The 21,626-nt window shown below is 39.0% G+C and overlaps 1 protein-coding gene across 9 annotated transcripts in view; it reads right to left on the bottom strand.

Annotated features, from left to right (window-relative positions):
• inpp4b (inositol polyphosphate-4-phosphatase type II B) overlaps nt 1-21,626 on the bottom strand; it is a 144,188-nt gene that overhangs the window by 52,897 nt on the left and 69,665 nt on the right. The gene's annotated exons all lie outside the window — the stretch shown is intronic.

Genomic DNA, 21,626 nt, shown 5'->3' with positions numbered 1-21,626 from the left:
CAATAAATGATAAGCATTGCTTTATGTCAACCAAGTACTAGAAATAGTAGCTGTTTCTGACAGTAGAACGAGTAGCGGTGCAGCGAGCCCAGGTAGCATGACTTTTTAAAAATGCACAGGAAATTCTGTGCATTTGACTCTATTTAGAGTGGGACCAAATAGACTCAGTTTTAGAGTAACATTTACACTTGGAAGAGAGCAAAATAAAGAATTGATTTTTTTTTTTTTTATACAATATCATTTGTTCCTCAACCCTTGAGTGAAACTCTTTATTATACTCTCTTCCAAGTATGAATATTAGCCTACTCTAAAACTAAGTTTATTTGGTCCCAGCCTAAATAGAGTCAAATTTACTCTACAGAATTTACTGTGTGTGTATATGTATTGTTCCAACTTACTACAGCAGTTTAAAAAGTTCAGAAATCAGCCAACAATTTGCTGTTTTCTTTTTTTAATCACAAATTGACTTTTCAATATCAACATTTTTTTTTGCTTCTTATCAAAACAGCTTTGACATATCCTTTTGTTGGGCCTTTGATTAGAACTTTCTTTCTCATTTTTCATGCAAGTGCTCAGTCTGATTTATTAGTTATATTGTTAAATATCAGCTTATAAAAATGTTGCATAATTAATTTTCACTTTTACAAAAGAGTAGAAATGAATGGAAGATTGAGAGAATGTCAGAGATTGTCGGAATTGTAATGAGCCAAGGTCGAACAATTGTAAACCTGATCATTAACTCTTTGACTGCCAACCGTTTTCAGAAAAGGGATGCCGTGGGTGCCAGCCGATTTAAGCATTTTTGACTGATCTTTCAAGGTCCACAGAAAATTATGTGTTTGGACTATGGAAACACACATACTACCAAATGAAAGATTGGACTCTCATCTTTCATCAGAAAAAAAAGTTTGTTTCTACCTTATTCCGTTTTTCAGTAATCAACAATAGAAAATGGTTAGTTTCACCTCTTGTTTTGAAAAAAAAAAAAAAAAACGTCTTTTAACGTCTTTGGCACTCCTCCATAGGATTTTACTAAACGTTATTTAACGTTTTTGGCAGTCAAAGAGTTAATGCCTAAATCAGAGTGACATAACATTCCTATGAATGTGAATTGCTTCTCCATTTATGCCCCGTGATTGACCGACGACCAGTCATCGTTCCCCTTCAGTTAGCCACGACAGGCTCTAGCATTCCCTGTGACCCCCGAACGGGTAGATCACGAAAGGATTCTGCGGCTTTCAAGCTCTGGAGGGGGAAGTGCACGAAAGGACAAGACACGGAAATGAAGAGCAAAACAACATCAGCTGTTCACAACCTGGGTTAAGCTATCTGAGGAGAACGTTGAAAGAGTCCTTGACTACAAATGACGCCCGAGGAAAGGGAGTGTCGGAGGAAAATAAACAGCTTGCCGGGATGCAGCACAGACGGGAATGCTGGAGCAATGCAGTCTAACACTGGAGGGGTGTACCATGCGATTCTTGACCCATATAACGCTGCGTGCGTGGGCTAAATATAGCCACGGATGGCTTTCACTAAGGACAGATGCGGGACTCGTCGGAATGCGGCATGCCAGTTTTCGGCATGACGTATATGACTCAGCAGTAATGAAGCGCTTTGCTAATAAAAGGGTGACTGAGGGTCAGACCAAAGCCAAATCAACAGGGTGCTCATGTTGACCATAGAAAAACGGTCATGGTCTATGTTTTGCATTTCTTGTTTTTCTTTAACGTGATATTTGTAAAGATATTTTAACTTTCTTATTGTTATTCTTGTAAACAGTTCTTTCTTTTCCATCATTTTACATTAAAAAAATTTTTAAAGGGAAAAACGGGCTAAAATACAATTAGTAGGATTCTCATTTGCTCCCATAAATGTATAAATACGTTCTATTTTAAATATTACCATGGTCCCAAAGAAATATGTATACATTTTTTTAACGTTTTATTTTTAAGTTAGAACATACAGAAGGCTTTGATGCAGCCTCTGAAATGAAGAGAACGCTTGAGGCAATGGTAGTTATTACAAAAACAGCCAGCAGGTGTCAGCAGAATATAAGAGATCAACCAGGGCCATGTTGCAAAAAAACAAAACAATTTTCCCCACTGTTTAAAATAGATTTGTGAATAATGATTGCTAATTGCTGCAAAACAGAAACAGATACAAATATACTTTTTTTTCCAATAAAAGAAGAGACTAATCTTTCTTTTGGTAGGTTCAATGTTTTTATAGCAATATAACACAATATTCTGTTGGCCTTGCAAAATCGGTCAAAATACAGTAAAACTGCCGGGAGCGAAGGGGGTTGCTTCAGTGAAAATGGCAAGTTAATAAAGTCAACAATATAATCAAACACAACACGCACATAAGATTTAGCATGAACCAACTTACAACTAAAAATTCCTAAGGATTTAGTAGCACATTGTGCAAAAGTCAAACCAAAAAAAAGCAAAATAATGATTCCCTTCAGTAACTTAAGCAAGTACAGCTGAGCGGCCTTTACAATGATCCATCAAGACACTTGGAATCAATCCAAGACACAAAGTGGCCAAGCACGCCGTTTCAGTGGCTCTCGCGAATTAAACGCGTGATGTTTCCCGATGTTAACGCCACAATTACAGTCTAGCCTCGGACCGGAGCGATGAGCTAAGTGCCGATCAATGGCAATCCAATGAGACGATGGACGGCGACCTTCACTGACTCACATCCTCAACACTTAAAGGCTACGAGGGGTTAAACGGAGCTAGCGATGCAACAAATGAAAATGGGACGCGTGTCACATTCGGAGAGAGGAGTGACTTTCAAGTGTAGTGAGCAGGGAGGGTAAACGTTGCCGCTAATGAGCCACGGAGGCCTCCCAATTATTTATACACACAACAAAAGACAGGCTGATATGATCCGTGTTGAACAGATGCTTTTGGAGCTGTAATTGCTCCCAAAAAAGGAAGCCAGCAGCGCAAGGACCTGACACCGTCGCTAACGAGCTAACTGAAATGCGGGAGGTAAGTATTAGCGCGCTATGGGTCGAGTGCGATGGCTGGCAAATATGAAGGGGAGTCAAAATCAGACACCATGGTCATAAAAACAATTTCAATGCGTCAACAACTCTCCCGTGCGTCTTTTTGAAAACATCAAATTGATTTATACACACAACACATGTTGTGTGACGTAACATCCAGTCAACGTGTATCTGGTCTTGTCGGCGTTTATTTGCAAAAACCTGTTTCCATAGCCAAAATTCTCATTTTCCTTTTTTCAACACGCTTCAAAATCCAGCGTAAAAACTTTTTTTGTTTGCGAATTTTGGTCCCTTTTATGAATTTCTAGCATTTTTATTTTCACATTTCTTGAAAATTCAAATAAAAATGGGTGGATGTTGATTGGTCAGTTTGATGATGCAATGTTCTTAACAGCTCAAAAGGCACATTTTTGTTTCCTGAAGTGATGGCTTTGAGATGTGAGCATTCTGCTGTTTTCGTCAACTTCAAAGGCCACTTAATCTCCAACCAAGTGTGTTTCCTTAACTCTTTGACTGCCAAAAACGTTAAATAACGTTTAGTAAAATCCTATGGAGGAGTGCCAAAGACGTTTTTTTCAAAACAGAGGTGAAACTAACCATTATCTATTGTTGATTACTGAAAAACGGAATAAGGTAGAAACAAACTTTTTTTTCTGATGAAAGATGAGAGTCCAATCTTTCATTTGGTAGTATGTGTGTTTCCATAGTCCAAACACATAATTTTCTGTGGACCTTGAAAGATCAGTCAAAAATGCTTAAATCGGCTGGCACCCACGGCATCCCTTTTCTGAAAACGGTTGGCAGTCAAAGAGCTAAACAAAAATTCAAAAATGTGTATACTTCAATGTTCTTTGTACATGTTTTTTGTTAACATTCAAAACAATTTGGAGCCTATAGCAAACCTAACATACATGTTTTTGTGAACATCACAGGCACTTTTCATCTGGAGCACTTCGGAGCTGTCGGGGAAACGTCTTCCAGGGGTGCACACAAAAGACTCATTCATCATACCTGCAAAGCGACTATTGTTGAGCTTGTTGCCGGAAAAAAAACCTACTACCGCCACGTGTTTTGACTCCATAAAAAAAGCAACACAACACCCAAGCAAATAGCTTTTTATCGACTAACATTTCCGAGGAGTGAGCATCTTGATAAAGGGTTTTAATATGTGCTCGTGCTTTACAACCGTCCGCCTGCATTTGGCTTGTTGTTGTGCTGCTGCTTTTATTGTGCACGGGAGAGAAAGGATAAGATTGCAACAAAGTCTGCGATCAGACGAGTTTCTGTTCCTTTTATTGAGTTGCTCGCTCATTAGCATACACTCACACACAGCTAATCCCATTAATCTAGGAACAACCGCTCTGCCATACTTACAAATAGACTATTGATTCACCTGAACTGGAAGGTGTTTTTGAGACAACAGTTTGGGTATAAGGGAGATGTGGCTAGAGGGTGCAGCGGTAAACTAGGAATTACAAAAGGTGCTAGCTGTATTCTTAAGTGGCACCACAATGATTACGTTTACATGCAGTCAATATTCAGGTTAAGAATTTACGGTTTCTGAAACAAACAAAGTAACAAGTTTACATGCGTGGCGGAGTTCAGGGATGTGATTTGACCAAAGTGAAATTATCTGAAAATTTAGCCGGGGGTCTGGGGGCCGCTGGCACCCAGATAGGTCCAGGGCAGTGCCTTGGTGGGGGGACAAGGGGGGCAAAGCCCCCCGGAGCTCATGGGTTTTCCGTGTTTTTAAGTACTTTCAATGCACTCACATGACAAAGAAATAGACAAAACAACAGCATAAATTTTCAATGTATATTGAACTATCCCATATAAAATGGCAGTTTTAGTCAACTCAAAATCAGTCACATTCAAAAACATTGGACTGCCTTTGCTTTTAAAAACTATCACTGAGAATATCATCATATCTAACTAATGTGATTACTAAGTTAACACATAAATAATGTTGAAGAGTTCAAATTTCATGAACAAATAATTGTATCATGACCAAATGAAAAGTAACTCATATTAGAGCATACCACAAATGTCTTTGTTATAGCAGAAGATGTTATCTGTCGGAGTCATGTGCATACACAATGAACTACTAAAAAAAAAAAAAAAAAGGGGGAGATAAAAAAAGCGGAATTCCGCGAATTAGCGGAAAAATCACATCCCTGGGAGTTACTCCCGTTCACATGCTCATTTGTGCTCGATTAGAATAACCCGTTCGGACCGCAACGCGCAGACAACGTAATTACGTAAATAACGTCATTCCCGCATTTAACTTACTATACGTTCAATAAAAGACATATTTATGTCACTCACTACACTAAATAAAAATGTTGGTTTCTTTGTGGTTCTTCACTGCAAGCGTCATGTTTGTTGACAACGGCTTGAGTATTTCCGCTGGGTTGCACGGCAGACGCACGGACTGCACGTGTATATAAGCTGTGGCGTTTTCGCCGCAGAGACACAAAATAATGTGCAGTGAAGAAATCAATGTATTCAAGAGAGGCTCCTTTAAGGTAAGATAAGATAAGATCCACTGATTGTCACACTTTAGCAAGTGGAAAGGAGCTGCGCATACAAGTCGTGACTACATAGACCAGGGGTGTCAAACTCATATTAGCTCAGGGGCCACATGGAGGAAAATATATTACCAATTGGGCCGGATCTGTTAAAAAATAGTATATACATTTTTTTTTAATTTTTTTTTTTTATTGCCGTCAATTATACGCAAATTTTCGCTATTTGCGGGCCAGCCCTAAATTGCAGGGCGCAACTGTAAACATATTGTCCCCAAAAATAACACAAATGCAAATGGGACGCGGCAACACTTTGCCCATATGAGTCCCAGGCGTGTTATATCTACCTATTTTGCATATACTTGTATATTGTTCACAGAATGCATTGTGTGCTGGCGTTAATGAAGTTAAAAGGACGTTAATCCTTGTCAATTCTGTGTTCAAGTTGCATTTCTCATCTGAGAATTGCTTGCGAAGTTACAAATGTATATGCTTTGATTGTGGCCGGCCACATTAAACCCTTTAGCGGGCCTAATCAGGTAACGTAAATTTGACACCCCAGATAAAGACCAAGATTCCTTGTGAATAAAATAAGCGAAGAAGAAGAAAAAGAAGACGAAGAAGAAAATAGGGAGCATGCACAACGTGAAAAACATTGCCCGGATCGATCGAGATATTCCGAATGCGTTTTTATGAGCAAGAATTCCGGTTATGAAAGTAATCCAGGGCTTTTATTCGGGTTTTTAAAAACCCGAATAAAAGCCCTGAATTACTTTTATAAGAGCATATTCGGGGTTTTGCGCATGTTTAGATGGCCTTAAAAAGTTTATTGCCTGCATGTTAACGTAGTCAATGAAAATACAGAGCCAACACTTTAGTTCTTCAAGATTTAGAAGAAGCAACAGACAATAGTGGATAGAAATTTCACGTTTTTGTGGTTAAAAACAAAACAAAAACCCAGACCAAGATAACCTGTACAACTCAAAGTACAAATGTTCAACAAAGTCATGTGTTGTTTTGACTTTGGTGGCCAGAAAGTGATTATGCGCTCTATTGACTCTAAAAGGTGAAGCAAGTGAACGAGAAAAATAATGTGCGAATTCGGTAAAAGAGAAAACACACACACACACACACACGTTTGTCTTTGTATCGTCGTGGGGACATCTCATTGACTTGATGCATTTCCTACCCCAACTATCAAAAATGATTGCCTACCCCTTTCCCTAACCTCAACCTAAACTCTTAAACCAAGTCTTGACCCTCTAAAAGAGATCTGAACTTGTGGTGACCACCAAAATGTCCCAATTTCAAGTCGGTCCCCACAATGGTAGCTAAACCTAGAAAAACACGCGTGTTATGGGCCCAACAATGTAGCAAAGACAGAGGCACACAAACACACACACGCACAACTTAACATACAGCGGCATCTGTGCTAACACACTCGGCAGGTCCCATAATCCACAGGGACGCTGTGGGAATGAAAGTGGAGAAAGAAAGGTGACGCATACAAAGCTGTTAAGGTGAAAAATCTGAAAGGAAAAATCACAACTGTGAGCTTGAATACCAAAACAGCCTTTTATATTTTCAGTGCAATTCAGCTTGATGAAATAAAAAGAAAACATGGCCGAGTCAACGGGATTAATATATCATCATCCAGTGTTAAACATGAAAAGAAAATGCAAACAAGAAAATATTTGGATTACAACTGACAATCCGGATGGCGGCTAACCCGAAGCTAACGTAGCAGTCAACATTTTAATTCAGTGCTCTGTCAAAATACGGTAATGCCGTCTCAAAATCCTACACTTCTCTTATGCACTTATGGTATTAAAATTTGCGTAAAGTGCTCGTGTGCATTCATCACGTTTGCACTAGCATATTATTTAGGCTAACAAATAAATACTATTGACTCGTGTTAAGGTAGTTTTTGTTGATGTCTCAATGTGGAGACCAAAAACATTGCAAATCCTCATTATTTCAGCCCTTTTCTTTTCGAAGAGCGGCAAATATCACTGCTAGCCACCACCACAGTTACATGGCATCCCTTTAGCGGAAAAAAGAACAGCCTGCCGCGTATCAGACGCAGCGTGAAGACGAACGGCGGACATGTTGATCCGGGGCCACGTGTGATAAAAGCGGATGCCTTTTGTAGAGGATTTAACGCGTATTAGGACGCCGGCAGTGGTGCGTTGCGGTGCAGAGGTGTGGGCGTTCATAAAACGCGCGGCGGTCGCAACGCTTTGACGAGCGACTAACGCACGCACAAAGAGCAGGAAAGCAGCGCTGCTCTGCGGGAGGTTCGTGCAGCGCAAATCTAAGTTTAGATCAAACGGGACAAAGTGAAGTATGATTAACAAGTTTCTGAATGTAAAAAACAAACATGTACAGTATTTAGGTTGGAATAAGTGTATTCTTCCACATTTCTCAACAGATTCAAACCAGTTAAGTGTTCATGTATTCTTCCTCATTCAGGATTTTACATTACCAAAATGTCCATGATTTCAAAGATTCACACTTTTCAATCTTCCACATTTTCCAATACCAAATTCCTAAATTAATTCAGAATTTTTTAACCTTTCTAACTACTTTTTCCCCACAATTCTTGACCAATTCTAAACATTCCAATATAAAATACTATCCAGCACATTTCGGATATCTGGGTAACTATATTTTACATAGATTTTTTACAAGAAGATGGATGGATGGAAGGATTTTTTTTACAGTTCTATTATTAAATTAGAAAATTAGGTCTCAACCCATATGTATTTGTTTGTGGCTGCTGCCGATTCTGATATTTAGCAGAATAAAAATTTGCTAACTGATTAAACGTACGATTGATATTACAGTATTATTTTTTTGAAATTGTTTTATTTAATGAATGAAATAACTTATTTTTTTGGTCCCAACCAACAAATCATTGCTGCTATGTGAAAAACACATATCTATTGCCCTCATTTTTATTTTTATGTTTTTGGGATGAAACTGAATGCAAATATCCCCCCCCCCCCCCCAAAAAAATGGACATAAGTGTTTTTCACATAGCAGCTGGTCGCTATGTGAAAAAGACAAACATTTTTTTTTTTTCCGTTTTTGGGATGGAACTGAATGCAGACATCCCAAAAACAAAAAGATAAAAAATATTGGCAAAAAAAAATTGACATAAATCTTTTTCACATAGCAGCTGGCCGCTATGTGAAAAAGACAAACATTTTTTTTTTTTTCGTTTTTGGGATGGAACTGAATGCAGACATCCCAAAAACAAAAATCTAAAAAATATTGGCAAAAAAAATTGACATAAATCTTTTTCACATAGCAGCTGGCCGCTATGTGAAAAAGACTTATGTCCATTTAAAAAAACAAACAAAAAAACTCCCATTTTTTTCGTTTTTGGGATGGAACTGAATGCAGACATCCCAAAAACAAAAAGATAAAAAATATTGGCAAAAAAAAAATTGACATAAATCTTTTTCACATAGCAGCAACGATTATAGATGAAAAAACAACACTTTCTCACCTGGCGATGTTGGCACTTGGCGTAGGTAATTACAGCATCATAAAGTGCTGCACTATGATGCGGCGTGGCCCAAACATCAGATAAGAAGCCGGCCAGTCTGGGGCCGACTCTTCCCGAGGGGACCTCCTCTCTTGTCACTCGCAGCAACACGATAAGAAAGGTCAGCCGTAGCTGCATGCACCTTTTGAAAATCGGGTTACAGACGGCGGGGTGCGGAGCTTCCTCCCTTCTCTGTCTTTTAACGGCTTGGCTGTTATCACTATAGACAAGGCGGCTCATCAGCATTCTGCAGAGGTTCCTTCTGGATGTCTTACGGGAAAAATGCAACCTGGTATAGGAACAGAGACTTTATGCAAATATTGTTGTCTACACGGCGATAATGGCAGCACTGTTTTCTCCTCGCCAAAAGGCAGCAGATTTCCTGAAGGTACAGCCTGCACCAAATTTGCCAGCTCAACACCCAGATTCCAAACTAATTACATTTATTGTTCACATTCAATATACTTGCATTTGCATGACTGACTGACTGGCGAAGTTATAAGATAAGATAAGATAAGATCCACTGATTGTCACACCCATCTAAGTGGGGCGAAATTTGTTCTCCGCATTTGACTCATCCCCTGAGGGAGCGGTGAGCAGCAGCAGCAGCGCCGCGCTCGGGAATCATGTGGTGATCTAACAATAGACATCAGGGAAAGTCTAACTTACCGATAATAACTAACTAAGGTTACGGTTGTTATTTGTATTGCGGTAATTGATTTATTATTATTATTATTTTTTTTCTTTTTTCAGGAGAGCTCAGTATTGTTCATTCGATTTGACATCATCATTGCTCTCCTTTTTTTTAAAAATTAATAACTGTTTTTATTTTATTTTTTATATATATACATATATATATACATATACACACATATATATATATATATATATATATATATATATATATATAATTTTTTTTTTGTTTGTATGTGGGTGAGTATGTGTATGTGCGTGTGTGTGTGTGTGTGCGTGCGAGCGTGTGTGTATTCATCAGTTCACCTAAAGCCCATTAAAAAAAATCCCACACTAATAATATAATATAATAATAAATTGCCAAATGCAGAAACATCAATGTAAGTTATCACGATGTAGTGGTTCTCGCTAACAGACAGAATTAAGTAACCAGAATTAGGTTAAAAAATTCTATATACGTAGACCATGTTTCTATAAATTTTGATATTTGTTTTTTAATTGACTTATTAACTGACTGGCTAACTGATTGACTGAATCACTAACAAAAGAAAGGTGTTTATTGGTGAAATCATTACACATCAAGTTGTCTAACTAACTGACTTGGATTGGAAGAATTAATTCTGGTGTAGGAACAGGAACTTGATAACAATACTGCCACTGTGTTTTCTCCGCCAAGACTTTTAAGGCTAAGCAGACTGACAGTACAATTGACACCAAACTTTGTCAGCACGAACCCCAAATTACAACAATATTTCATGCATTGCCATAATTGGAACATATGCGTATGCATTAATAATGCCGAAGCCCTTTGCCAAGAACACAAACCCAGCTAACCAGACCTTGGGGACAGCTGCAGAAAATGGAAATGGGGGAAGTAAAAGCATTACACAATAATACCCCAAACGGAGTCATTATGGTGCGATGAGTCACGGAACGCTTAATAATATGCATGAAGGTGCAGCATTCTGGAATCAAGACACAATAACAAATGTTGGAATAACACTCAGTGTGTGTGCGTGTGGCCCTAATACGCCGTCGTAGATCAGTCCATACGCCTGGGTGATATATTTTTTTTAGTAATAATTGACCAATTTGAAGTGTTGAAAATGGCTTGCTCTCTTTGATGATGCAATGTTAAGGGTTGAACAAACTAGCCATTTTGGGGGTTTCCTGAAAAACGCCTGTGATATACAGTACATGTGTTTAACTAACTAACTAACTAACCAAACTATCTAACTAACAAAATGGCAACTTACATAGCTCACATAGCAATGTACCACACGGTTTATTCCCTCACAGTGACAGAAATAAAATAAAATTATTACAATTACATTACAATTATGAAGACAATTACACCCGAGTAACAAGACATCTAATTATCTGACCAGCTAACCACCAAAAGGAACCAATGGCTATGGAAGATGACGCAATGCTTTTATTATTATTTTTTTTTTTATTTTATTTTTTTCTGGAGAGCTCCGTATTGTTCATTCGGTAATTTTACCGATTTGACATGTCATCATCATTGTGCTCCTTTTTTTTATATTTTATATATATATATATATATATATATATATATATATATATATATATATATATATATATATTTTTTTTTTGTATTTTTTTTTTTTTGTGTATGTGGGTGAATATGTGTATGTGCGTTCATTAGTTCACCTAAAACCTATAAAAAATTATTAAAATCCCATACCGTTTCCCTAAACCGAACACCGAACAATGCTGACGCAATGCTTTTATTATTATTATTATTTTTATTTATTTTTTTTTTCTGGAGAGCTCAGTATTGTTCATTCAGTAATTTTACCGATTTGACATGTCATCATCATTGTGCTCCTTTTTTTTATATTTTATATATATATATATATATATTTTTGTATTATTTTTTTTTTTTTGTATGTGGGTGAATATGTGTATGTGCGTTCATTAGTTCACCTAAAACCTATAAAAAATGATTAAAATCCCATACCGTTTCCCTAAACCGAACACCGAACAATGCTGACGCAATGCTTTTAAAGGTGTCTCTTGCTTGGAGCAGCGCAGAGCGTCGCCAGCTTTTCACCTGATTGCAAAATCCCTTCAGTCACACAAGTGTTTACTCGCCGCACTCTGTAACACAAACACTGTTTATACGCTCTAAATAGAGGACATGCATCACGAGTACCTGCGGAAATAGGACACACACGGTGGCTTTCTCCTGCGTAATCATAACGTGTAACCAAATTAAAACCAGAATGTTTTGTCTAATCTTGCATCTTGTTATTACTGTATGTTTATCAGTCCTGCAGAGGACATTGGGACTCATGTCCTTGGAGTGTTTCACAGAGCTAATGAGACATATTGGACTCCAAAATATATTTTTATTGTGCCGGTTCTGCTTTCTTCCTCTGGGAAATAGTTAATATAATTGGCTGCATTTTGTGGTCCCCGCTGCTGCATCTTGCTGTTTGTTCCATAATTACAACAAGAGCGACGCAGAGAGTGCAGACCTTCACATAAGTGTTTGTCGTTTAAAATATTACCCTTAGTTGAGCTAATCAGAAGAAGAGTAGCCTTTTTTACAGAACAATGTGAATTGGGCTAAACTGAAGGGAGGTGGGCTTTGCGGACGACCTTGCAGTTTTAAGAGTTTAGGAATATACAAAGACCTTTTCACAGTGCTTGTAAAAGCCAACATTTACTTTTTCCTGTGCCATTCTTTCGTCCACTGTATCTGAACAGCATCAAATCAGACTTTGTGGGGGTGTCGGGGGATTCGGTTGAAGTCCACTGATTTGCAGGCCTGTCAAGTTACATGTGGACCACTATAGCCATGTAGGGTCGAAAAAAAAAACACTGTTGTTGCCTGACAACCATTTTATACATCACAAAAGATGCAGGCACGGACTTCCTCTAATGATGTGATTGTGGGATGCCTTGTCTGTGCTGTGTGAAAGCAGACTCAGTTGGCAATGGCAATATCCTGTCTTCCGTCGATGCTATGGAAAAGGCAAAAGCTAATCCGTAAATGCCAGATATCGCCTTACATTTTAGATGCAGCAATCTTTTCCGTCATAGTTGTTGTGTGTACATAAGTGCTCTGCTCTCCGACAAGTGTCGCCACTAACTTATGATCATATTTGCTCTTTATATGCTCTGTTCAGCTTCAACAGTGTGGAGGTGCAATATCGAGCTAAAGACTCAAGTGCTAATAAAAAAAAATTTGGGGCAGGAATGATAAAAACACAAAATAAATTGCCAAGATGAGAAATTATATCTGTAAAAGGAATCCAGGATGGTTTTTTTTATGACATTGGACATCGCCTGGGGTTGTGTTTTTATTGAACTAAAGAGCCGTGACCTGCAGTTGAGACCAAGATTTGGGACATTAACTCTTTGACTGCCAAAAACGTTAAATAATGTTTAGTAAAATCCTATGGAGGAGTGCCAAAGACGTTAAAAGACATTTTTTTTCAAAACAGAGGTGAAACTAACCATTTTCTATTGTTGATTACTGAAAAACGGAATAAGGTAGAAACAAACTTTTTTTTTCTGATGAAAGATGAGAGTCCAATCTTTTGGTAGTATGTGTGTTTCCATAGTCCAAACACATAATTTTCTGTGGACCTTGAAAGATCAGTCAAAAATGCTTAAATCGGCTGGCACCCACGGCATCCCTTTTCTGAAAACGTCTGGCAGTCAAAGAGTTAAGCTGCACATGTTGCTCCAGAATGACTTGAAAACCTTTCAAGTTTTCAGTGTATTATGCACAGATTCAAGACACCCTAGACTCAATGTAGCCAAAGCCTAAGAACAGAGACCAAGCTTTCTAACACTGATAAATGGTAAAATGAAACATTGACTGCTTTTTAAATAGCGCTCTATCTACACCATGTGGTGCCCAAAGCGCTTTACAATGCCTCATTCACCAGTTCACACCCGCATTCTCGCACCAGTGGTGGACTGCTGCCATGCAGGGCGCTGCCAGGTCCACTGGGAGCAAATCAGGGTTCAGTGTCTTGCTCAAAGACACTTCGACATGGTCACCAGGGGGTGAGGATCAAACAGACAACCTCACGGATGGGAGACAACCACTCTATCACTGAACCATGCCGCCCCGAGTCATGCCAGATGTAGTAAAGCAGCCCCAGAGGATCCCTGGATACTACAATTGCCTCCAGATCGATACAAAAGTCTACCATGTATGTAGATGTAACATAAAAGATCCCCCGAAATAAATTGAAACAATTTTTTCTTGTGCATGGTCCAAGGAAATCTTAACTCATTTGCTTCCAAAAACCTTAAATATTGCCATGGTCCAAAAAACGGGTTTATAATTTTTTTTTATGTTTTTTTTTTTTAATGCTAGAGCATACAGAATGCTTTGCTGTAGCCTCTGAACTGAATAGAACACTTAAAGCAATGGCAGTTATTACAAAAACGGCCAGCAGGTGGCAGCAGAGTTTAAGAGATCAACCAGGGCCATGTTGCAAAAAAGCTCTCTTCCCCAGTGTTTTCAAACTGATTTGTGAATAATTATGAAACCTAGCTATATTCTAACGCTAATTGCTGCAAAACTGAAACAGATAAAAATTTACTTTTTTTTCCTGACGAAAGAAAATACTCTAATCCTTCTTTTGGCAGGTTCCACGTTTTTATAGCAATATAACATAATATTCTGTGGACCTTGCAAAATCAGTCAAAATCCAGTTAAATAGCAGAGAGCAAAGGGAGTGGCTTCAGTGAAAATGGCTGGGAGTGAATGAGTTAATGAACTGCATTATTGTGCGAGAATTATTCATTTTGAAAAATGTCATTTTCTGCTCCTTTTGCTCCACTAGAATAGCCTGCAAGACAAATTAACAGGTAAAGTCTGGCTAGCCATGACGTTTGCTAGCCAGACACTAAATTTGTTTACGATGTATACTTGTCACTACATCACGAGGCAGATATAAATCCATGCTTAATGTGGGAAAATCTGTACCATTAATACACAGTTCCTAAATTTTTCATCGCCAACTAACTGGTCTGGTATGCATATCATAACATTTCTAGATGTTTTTTGCAGTCTGTCCATCAAACTAGAATTCTGTAGCTGTGCCCAGACGCTAGCATTTGCACACAAATACGTCACGTACACAAGCACAACATACATCTGAAAGGAAGGAAGTGGCACTCAGTTGGCCAGAAATAAATGCACATATGGCCTCCTTACTTCCCCCTCTCCCTCCTTCAATGCTAAATTGCTTCATTCCCGCACTGTTCTTCTGCATAATCTGTCAGATCCCTCAGGCATCGGGGCTCACCTGCAGCACATGAAAATAACTAAGTCGGCCAGAGCTGCACTTATGTGACATCCAAAGGGGAAGAATAGGAAATATTACCCCGACAAGCTACATTAATTACCCACGATGAGTGATTACGATTGGGCCAAATGGAACCAGCGCAGGCATCCGTGATGAAGAGCTTTCAAAGCGAACATCCTTATTAAAGCAGGTGTAGGGGATGTTGTGGGATCCATTTGGCCGAGTCAATCATTCATTAGGATCTTCTTAGAGCTTGACTCCTTAACACGCATCGGGTGCTGCGATGGGGACAAATGAGACGGTGCAGACATTTAGTAAATGCAGCCAAATGCCGCTATTGTGGAGCGATGAGAGGAGAATAATGACGACAAATTGTATGGAATGCACACACAGCTTTGTCTGAGTGTGTTCTATCAATTTCCCCCAAAAGATTGCATTGTGGCGTTCCATCAGAAAGGAGAGCAATGCAATTTTTCCTTTTGAATCCCATTGCCAATATGCACACCGGGGTGGAGAGGTCACGCATAATATCCTGCCTTCCTGTTTAATACCCTCCAAAATTCCAAAGTACTGTCTGTCTGTGTGATTATAATGGTCTACAACAGGGCTGTTAAACGTGCAGCCCGCGAGCCAGAACTGACCTTTCAGGGGGTTCAATCTGGCCCTTGTGGACAGAACACTAACTGCAATTTTTCAATAAAATTAATTATTGTTAATTGTGATGCCTACTTACTACTTAAATGACATTCTGCAATGGGCTGTCATTTAGACTATGAGGCCTAAAATTGATGCGCTTGTAAAAGCTAAAAGAAGACAAGTTTTGGGAGCGAAGTAAGCCAACTTCATATACAATGCTGTAAAGAATACACTCCTGAGAAAACAAATACCTCCTGTAGAAACATTTTAAGAGACTGAATATTGCAAACATTGCAGCAGTCAACAATTTCAGTTCAAATGAGGTTGGTTTCAGAGGTGGCAAATCTAGGTCCAGAAAGTAAAAACCCTGGCACAGTTTGGCTTTAGCACAGAGAGCTAGCTAGCTAGCTCCCTAGCAGGTAAACAATCACCATGGGAGCTAGCTAGGGAGCTAGCTAGGGAGCTAGCATCTGAGGCTAAAGCCAAACTGTGGCAGGATTTTTACTTTCTGGACCTGGATTTGGCACCTCTGGTTGGTTTGGTGGAACCCTTTTATGTTTCTTTCTTTTTCCACTGCCACAATTTATATGTATTTTTGTAAGTAATAATCTCGACCACAAGAGTTCTTGTGTTTTTGAACCGTCACTTTTGACAAAGCGTCCTTTACTTCTCTGTGCCCGAGTGTGAGATCTTCTCTAGCATAATGACTTCTACAGCCAATATTTACCCCTCTTTTAATTGGACTTTGCTCTCCTTTGACTGCCATTGATATTCATGGAGTGTAAAAGCGAGCGGCTCCTTAAATACACAATTAAAAAGTGTGAATAAGCACGACCCCCATGGGGGAGGGGGGGACAATTCGGACAATTTAATTAGCAAGATTGCTTTGGATTTCAAGTATGTGCACAGGTCTGTGTTGCCCTTACAAAAAAATTACTAAACCACAGTTTGGTGATGTTGTTAGACGATAATTAATGCAGATTACCTAAATAAACATACCTACTGCTGCATTACTGTAACTGACTTGCACGCTCAATCTCGGCCAGGTGTGCAAATTCAAAAATAAACTGAAAAATTATGCTTGGATGATTATTTGGGTTATTGTACTATTTTTATTTAAAAAAATAAGCCGGTTTTTTAAGGATATGGGGGGGGGGGGGGGGCATTCCGGAATGACAAAAGAGGTGCAGGCTCAACTCTTCAACTATTTTTTAATCCATAGAGTATTTAATTTGACTTTCACGACATCACAAACTCTGTCTGGGCAAGGGAATCAAGCGTGAGAAAGTTTGAGGGTGCACAAATTAAAAACATACAACTTATTGGCTTTTTTTTTTTTTTTAAATGGTGTGCGTGGGGAAGATGGTGTGTTCCTTCCCTGTCTTGATGATAAGAGGGTGAGCATCTAAAAAAGGCTGTTCTAGGCTAAACGTCAAGCTCACAATGTTTTTAATTGGACATCAGTTTACGACCACAAAAAGGCATTCAAATTTTTTTTTGGGGGGGGGGGGGACTAAAACCTACAAAAAAAGCACACAAACATACTTGGATGATTAGACAGAATGACTACGGGCTACAAATGGCCTTTTTTAAAAAGGGTGTGAGAACTCTGTCAGATGTTGAAGGGGTGCACATCTTAAAAAGTTTACACTTCAACATCAACCGTGTAACTGTAAACGTGACTACATTGCAAAACCTATCAAAAATAATTATCGGGTGATTAAACATGATGCCTTCATTGGCTATTATCAGGTGTTTTTTTTTTAGGGTGAGCGCGGAAGCGTGGAGAAGCGTGGCTGTTTTTCATCCCCAGTGTGATTAATTTGAATGTAGTTTCGGATTAACTCCCCGCCCCACAGAATGATAAGCACGCGTACACTAACACTGGATCAGACAAGTACATCTTTCAGCTTTTAGCTGCGGCTTACACATAATCAGCCACGGCGGATTCTGTGTAAAGTCGACCGAGTGAGGATAAACGGGAGTTATGGGACCACGATAGCAGGTTAAACTTTTGAGGAGATGTTCGGACCCAACGGGGAGAGGATGAATGAACCGTGTCGAAAGGCGGCAGACGCAGTGGTCTGTGATAATGTGGCCTCTCCGTGACACACACACACACACACACTTGAACTCCAGCATTAAAACTCACATTCAAATCAAATGTTAAACTGCGGAAGTGGGTCACGGAGCGCCCTCCACTTAAGAGATAAGGGCGAAAGCCATGATGTGAGACACAGAGGGGGTATGGCGGTTTGCACTTTCAAAATCGTGGGAAACCGTGAAAGAATGCATCAGCCTGAATGAAACCAATGATGAGAACTAGAGTCTTCTGTATTTAGAATAGGGCTGAACGCTAATATAAGATATAAGATTTTTCTTCATCAATATTGCAATTTTAGATGTAATTATCTTTTCAAGGTCCAATTTTTTAATTTTTTTTTTTTACAAACACAAGCAATTAATTGATCTCTATTATAATAAACAATATCAGATGTTGTTTTGGTCTCATACGTTAGGCTTGAGCTAAAATAAAGGCAAATAAACCATAAGTTTATCAATTTGAATTAGAAAAATTAACAACCACTAGGACAATTTCACAAATACCAAACAAGTGTGCCTTAAACATAAGTCAGCAAGTCATCTTACAACAATAACGCAAACAAACCTGTAGCTTTAGCACTTCAAAATTTCATGTTTCATGAAACAAAGATAAGTAAATATGTGGAGTGCACTTCTTATTGAACCTATTTAGGCACTATATAATTGAATACATAAAATATAGTGTACATAAATACAGTATATAAAAAAAAAAAAAAATAAAGCCTACCGACCAACCGGAATTAAGTTTTTGTTTCGTCCCAAAATGCAGCCTTTGCGATTTGAAAATCGCATTTGAATCCACATTTATGTACATTTGAATTTGATTAGTTATTCAGCCCTAAATTAGAGACGTAGGAAACTAAAGCCTGCTGCACACCGACACAGTGTGCAAGATTCCGCAACTTGTTTTAATGAGTGCCAACGGTTGTCCACTGGTTCTGTGCAGCCAATCAAAATGCACATTTTTAAGTTAGTGAAACCCAGCCGGCCTCCACGCTGCCGCCAAGCCATGCTAATACAGTATATACAGTAGGGCCTGACCGACTCCATTAAGATTGATACATGCTAAATGCTAACTGTCACAATGGAAACCACAGAACAACATCAATACTTTTAAATTATGTATCTTATTCATGCATGCTCCACCAACACTGCGGGCCAGCTTTGCCCCGTCCTCTGTGGGTTTCCCTACACACAATAGGATAATACATGCAAAATGCTGGCGAATCTCTCTCTAGACGTCATTTCCCTGCTGTGTGCAAACACAACATGTATTATTGAGAGAGCTCTGCGGCACCGTCGACTTTGTGTCTCTCGCAGGCTGGGAGTGAGGCATCTCGGGATGCGCGGAAGCCGCAGACCATCAAGAGACCCCTGTGGCCATGCTATTGCATTTTAAAAGCCACCGTTCACCGTGGGCCACAATGTGTCCAAAGTGTGGCCCATGGGCCATGTGTGATCCTGTAATAATTGTTACATTAATTTTGCCGTTTTGCCCCAAAATTGATCAAAATGTATTTAAAATGATATGAAAAGTCTACGCACGCCTGTTCAAAGGCAATTCAAATGCCAAAGCTTTTCAAGAGGGCAATTAAAAATAAACAACTGAGACAAAGTGACTGCAGAAGTGTGCACACCCTCATAACTGGGGATGTGATCATCTCAATTTAAATGTGAGTCAACATACACCTCTCTGATTAACACCAAATAAAGTTGCTCTAGTAGTCTTTTACTGACATCCTGTGCTTTCTAAAACTGACTGGAAGGACCTTGAAGAGGTGGTGACCAGGATGTGGAGGGTCCGAGAAAACGTTGCTTTCCCTTGTTGTGGTTTCTTGCAGTGTGCAAGTCCACAAGAGTGGGTAGTGGACATTTTATGGTCCTCAGTTTGACGATTGAAGAGATTGTAATGTTTGCATGCTTTTCTATGAGGACTGCATTGTGGGCTTCACGGTTGGGAGGTTGGGTGTTCGATTGCCGTTGCAAAACAATCACTAAATTGGCATCCCTAAGTAGCCCTTGCTTTGTTACAACGCCCTTGAGCCGCAACTTGTCGTCATGATAAAAAAAAGCAGTACTTGGCAATTACATGAGACAGGTCTACACTCTAAAGAGTGATTGATTTCAACCAGAGCTTGGCAATTTGATGTTAAGGGTACTATAGTTCTCGTTCCTTTGTGTATTTTGATGGGAAAATTGTCTACAGGTCCCCTGTGAAGTCAGCCGGATTCAGGTCCAGCTCACCCGAGACTCGAATGTGGATAAGCGATATAGAAATTAATGCATGGATAATTTTTCACTGGATCAATCACTAATAAAAAAACAAAAAAAAACTCTTATAGGTTATGAATAATTTGAGTTTTAATAGTTTTTGTTTGATGATTTTTAAAAATACAGTACGTACATGCATGTGTGGACACACATTCATGTCAAAAACCAATTTCCTTCCTACATATTCTCCATGACACGGTAAAACTTGAGTTTATGAAGCAACACGGGTCCAAGTAATATTGCCTCTGAGATCCGCTGAAAGGATTCAATCAAGTCGCCCTTCAGTGCCTTTGCTGTGCGGAATCCCCTCAAAGTAACTCCAGCACCATTTCAAACCCGAGCGCTTGCCCAATTCCTCTGCTTGGCTAGCTGAGCGAACACGAACCGTGACTCACAGACTCATCTGCGGGTCAAACAGTCGGCGATGACTCATAAAGAGGAAAAAAAAAAAAATCACATCTTTTAAAAAAAGTAGTGAAATGATGATCGAAAAAATATGACCAAACACCCATGTTGTTATGTATTATGAGCATATTGGGGCCTTTGAGGTTTTGTGCATCCTGGGTCACATCGAATGCTCTGGTGGGCTGTATATGACCCACTAGCTGTAGGTTGCGCCCAAACGTGTTATGATGCTTCATTGAGACAGCAATAATTGTAATTACACGGAATACAACATTCATTTTTCTAAGGTTTATGTGCTAAATTAAATTTATAATGAGGAAACGTGATGTAAAAAAATGGATTGCTGCACCATTCATTTGCAGTATGGACACAGAGGGATTAACAACTTCTGCCCCGGACATTTACTTAACCATTTTGTTAAATAGCAAAAGCAATCTTACTGACTGAAAAAAAATAAATAAATTTTTTTTGCTGGACTCAACCTGTATTTAAAAAAAAATAAAAAAATGCAGCAAGTCATGTCAAGCCATTAAACAAACATAACCATAGTGTTAAAACATGGCTTTTAACGTTAGAAAGACTGTTTTGACAGTTTGGGTTCTTTCAGATGTACCTGTCTGATGTTAATTCACCAGACAGAGAAAGAAAACTTGTTGTAAAAACAATAAATATGATTCATAACACTTCATTTGAACATTTCAGACCAGTTAGTGAGGATGAATAGCTCTGTTTTGCAATGTTTTTATGGTCGTATGATTACTTCTTCCACTCCTGAATGGAGCTGAATAAGTGACATTTAGTGTCAGATGCAACGACAATACTGCTAACAACTCAATATAATGTGACACTTGGGGGGGGAAAACAACAATAGGATATATTTAGATTTTTTAAAGCTATTGGATAAATCAAAAGACTTCTGTGCTATGTCTCGGGAGGACTTTGTCACGCTATCCATGGCAATATGCAAATAGGGGGCCAGGCTCTTTATATAGTCGTTTGTGCGTGAGATACAATTATATCCCGTGTTTCTGCTATCCCAGACAGGAAATGAAAAGCGGAACAAAAGAGAGAAGATTGCCAAAGGGGGCGTATTTTCCCCACTGCACGCGGTCGGACAATACAAA

The sequence above is a fragment of the Vanacampus margaritifer genome, chromosome 7 (assembly GCF_051991255.1).
Source record: "Vanacampus margaritifer isolate UIUO_Vmar chromosome 7, RoL_Vmar_1.0, whole genome shotgun sequence".
NCBI classification, from domain to species: Eukaryota; Metazoa; Chordata; class Actinopteri; order Syngnathiformes; family Syngnathidae; genus Vanacampus; species Vanacampus margaritifer.
Note: the sequence above shows the minus strand (reverse complement) of the source record. Positions and strands in the feature narration are given on the sequence as shown.